Source organism: Cynocephalus volans, chromosome 8, assembly GCF_027409185.1.
Source record: "Cynocephalus volans isolate mCynVol1 chromosome 8, mCynVol1.pri, whole genome shotgun sequence".
Classification (NCBI taxonomy): Eukaryota; Metazoa; Chordata; class Mammalia; order Dermoptera; family Cynocephalidae; genus Cynocephalus; species Cynocephalus volans.
Genome location: NC_084467.1, coordinates 67,882,176 through 67,886,620, shown reverse-complemented (window position 1 = coordinate 67,886,620; position 4,445 = coordinate 67,882,176). Strand labels below are relative to the sequence as shown.

The 4,445-nt window shown below is 36.8% G+C and overlaps 1 pseudogene; it reads left to right on the top strand.

Moving 5' to 3' along the window:
* Positions 1-779: 779 nt before the first annotated feature.
* Positions 780-1,049, top strand: LOC134384030 (small ribosomal subunit protein eS27-like; annotated as a pseudogene).
* The last annotated feature ends 3,396 nt before the right edge of the window (positions 1,050-4,445 follow it).

Sequence of the window (4,445 nt, the reverse complement as noted above, 5' to 3'; positions counted from 1 at the left end):
AAAAGATGCTGTATTAGTCCATTTTTGTTGCTTATAATGGTATACCTGAAACTGGGTAATTTATAAAGAAGTGAAATTTATTTCTTACAATTTCAGAAGCTGGGAAATCTACAGTCCAGGGGGCACTTCTGGTGAGGACCTTTTTCCTGGTTGGGTCAGTCTCTACAGCAATTCGGGATATGGCATAATAAGAATGAGCTGAGCAAGAGAGCTAACCTTCTCACTTGCTCTCCTAATAAAGCCATCAGAACCACACCCATGACCACCATGAAGCCATCAGTCCATTACTCCATGAATGGATCAATCCATTCAGGAGGGCACAGTCCTCATGATCCAATCACCTCTTAAATTCTCCATCTTTCCATTACCATAATTGGATTTCCCATCCTCTTAACACTGTTACAATGCGGGTCAACTTTCCAATACATGAACTTTCGGGAGACACATTTAACCCATAGCAGATGCATACAGAAAGATGAAAGGATCAACAAGAAAGTCATAGTTTTAAGAAAACTGAAACAATGAGTAAGAAAATCTATGAGAAAATATAAATCTAGTACAGAAAGAGAGAAAGCCAGATTGGTAAGAGAAGGAGAGGCAAGAAGACACACCTAAGAACTTTAACTGGTCAAAATGGAGGGATAGAGAACAGATTGACCCTCTCACCTGCAACAACTAAAAAACCAGACAAGGATATTAGACATTGAGCAATGAGGGACATGATCCCTCAAAGATAAGGAACAAACCCTTTCCAGCGGTGAAGACCTCCCCTCGAGAACATGCCTCTCGCAAAGGATCTTCTTCCCTCTCCAGAAGAGGAGAAGGGGGAACACAAGAAGAAGCACCTGGTGCAGAGTCCCAGTCCCTATTTCATGGATGTGAAATGCCCACGGTCTTTAGCCATGCACAAATGGTAGTTTTGTGCGTTGGCTGCTCCACTGTCCTCTGCCAGCCTACAGGAGGAAAAGCAAGGCTTACAGAAGGATGTTCCTTCAGGAGGAAGCAGAACTAAAAGCACCCTGAATCAAGATGAGTGGAAAACCATCCCAACAAACACATCTTGGATATAACAAAAACAAAAACAAAAAAGATAAGGAACAAACAAGGCAAGCCCAACAGTTGCCCCTTGGCCCCTGAAGCCAAAGGAAGAGCCACCAGGAATTATTATGGGTAACTATGTTAGTCAGGGTTCTCCAGAGAAACAGAACCAACAGGACATGAATATGTACAGCATGAGAGATTTATTTTAAGGAATTGGCTCACACGATCCTAGAGGCTTGGTAAATGAAATCTGCAGGGCAGTCCAGCAGGAGACCCAGGAAAGTGTCCCAACAGTTCAAGTCCCAATGCTCTCTGCTAGCAGAATTCCTTTTTGTTCAGGGGAGGTCAGTCTTTGTTCTAGTAAGACTTTCCACTGACTGAATGAGGCCTACCCACATTATGCCAGGAAATCTGCTTTATTAATCTCATCCAAAAATCACCTTTACAGAAACATCCAGAATAATGTTTGGGCAAATATCTGGGCACCATGGCCCAGACAAGTTAACACTTAATATTAGCTATTACAATAACAATACTTGGTGCTCACACAGGTCCAAGAATAGTGCCTGTTCCACCAGCCAGATTGAAAAAAATCTCATAATTCATAGGGCATCAGATAGAGTACTCGGAAGGGTCTTGCCTCAGGAATGTGAAAAATTTAGCGCCAGACCGTACTCTACTCTGTTCCTATCTAACAAAGATTAAAAGCAAGACCGAAAGGATCAAAATGTATCTAAGTAACTCAAGTGCGTCCCACAACAAAGTTCAAGAATATTTACAGAAATATAAAAATATCCAGCGCTGAACAAGGTTAAATTCACGATGTCTGGCATTCAATCAAAAATTATGTAGAATGCAAAAAAAAAAGGTTGAAAATATACCTAGAAGAAAGAGAAAAAATAATAATTAAAACTGATGCAGAACTGACACACATGATAAAATTAGTAGACAAATACATTTTTAAAGTTCTTATAACTGTAATCCATATGTTGGAAATGTAGGGGGAAAACTGAACATATTAAGTAGAGATGTAGAATTTTTTTTTTTTAAAGTGAACTCTAGAGATGAAAAACTGCAGTGTCTGAGAAAAAATACTCTGGCTGAAATTAATAGCAGATTAGACATCCAGAAGAAAAGATAAGTAAATCTGAGGATTGAGTTAAAAAGAAAGATTATGTACTGCCTAATATTATATACAATTATATACTGCCTACTAGAAATTCACTATAAATATAAAAACACAAATAGGTTAAAAGTAAAAGAATAGGAGAAAATATATACTAACACTAATTTTAAAAAAACCTTTGGTGGCTGTGTTAACATCAAAACAGAATTCAGAGCGAAGAATATTACCAGGGAAGGGCTGACTGGTTAGCTCAGTTGGTTAGAGCACAGTGCTGATAACACCAAGGCCCAGGGTTTGATCGCTGTGGCAGCCAGCTGCCAAATAAATAAATAAATAGACTATTACCAGGGACAAAGAGGATCATTTCATAATGATAAATGGGTCAATTTCTCAAAGGACATAGTAATATTAAAGTTTATGCACCTAATAACAGAACACAATTCATCAAACAAAACTGATAGAACTACATGAAGATATAAACAGATTCAAAAATTGATCAGATTTCAATAACCCTCACTCAATAATTGATAAAACAAGTACACAGAAAAATCAATAATAATATGGAAGACTTAATGAACACTATTGTTGTGGGTTAAATTTTGTCCCCCAAAAAGGTATGTTCAAGTCCTAAACCCTGGTACCTGTAAATGTGACCTTATTTGGAAATAGGCTCTCTGTAGATGTAATGAAGTTAAGATGACATCATACTGGATTAGGGGAGTCCTAATACAATAACTAATGTCCTTGTAAGAAGAAGGAAATTTGGACACACAGGAAGAATGCCATGTAATGACAGAGGTAGAGATTAGAGTGATATATCTTCAACCAGGGATTGCCAGCAACCACCAGGAGCCATGAAGAATCAAAGAAACATCTTCCCTTAGAGCCTACAGAGAGAACATAGCCCTGGCAGCATGTTGATTTTGAATTTCTAGTCTCCAGAACTGTGAGAGAATAAATTTCTGTTGTTTTAAACTACCCAGTTTGTGACAATTTGTTACAGTATCCCTGGGAAATTAATACAACTATCGGTCAATTTTTTCTAATTGACATTTATAGAACCTTCCACCCGACAACAGTAGAAAACACTTTCTTTTCAAGTGCAAGGTACCAAGATATGTCCTGTATTCTGGACCACAAAGCAAGCATCAATAAACTTAAAAGGATTCAAGCCATATAAAGTATGTTTTCTGACCACAAAGGAATTGAATTGTAAATCAATAACAGAAAGATAGCTGGAAAATTCCCAAATATTTGAAAACTAAATAACACACTTCCAAATAACCCACAGAGCAAAGAAAACTGAGAAAATATTTGGAAATCACATATCTAATAAATGTCTTATATCTGAAATAAACAAAGAACTCTGGAAACTCAATAATAAAAAACTAAACAGTCTATGTAAATACAGGCAAAAGATTTTAACAAACATTTCACCAAAGAATGGGAAATAAGCACTGAAAAGATTTTTAACATTATTGGTCATTAGAGAAATGAAAATTAAAATGGCAATGAAATACCACTACACTAAAATAGCTAAAAATTTAAAAACTGACCATGCTATATTAATCTGTTTCTGTTGCTTATTTTAAAAATACCTGGAACTGGTACTTTTTAAGAAAATTAAATTTATTGTTTACAGTTTGGGAGTCTGGGAAGTACAAAGTCCAGAGAACACATCTAGTAAGGGTCTTCTGACACAGGGTATCACATTGCAAGAAAGGGAGGAGCAGAGAGAGCACTAACCTTCTCAGTTAGCTCTTTTTAAAGCCATCAGAATCATGCCCATGGCCACCATTAATCTATCTACTTAGATCACTCCATTCACTAGGCATAGTCCTCACAATCCAAACACCTCTTCAAGGCCCCGCCTCTCAATTACTATAATACTATTTCCCACCCTCTAACACTTTCACAGTGGGGACCAAGCCTCCAACACATTAAACTTTGGAGGGACAAAATTCAATCCATAATAAACACCAAGAAATGATAAGAATGTGAAGTAACTGGAACTCTTATATACTGCTGGTTGAAAATGTTACAACCACTTTAGAAAACAGTTTGGAATTTTTCTTAAAAAGTTAAGTATACACCCCATATGACCCAGCCATTCCACTTCCAGTTATTTATCCAAAAGAAATAAAAGCCTATGTCTGTATGTACAAAATCTTGTACACAAATGCTCATAGTACTTTATTTGTAAATAAAAATCTAAAATAACCCAAAATCTGTCAACAGGTCAATGGATAAATAAAATGTGAAATAACCACGCAATGGA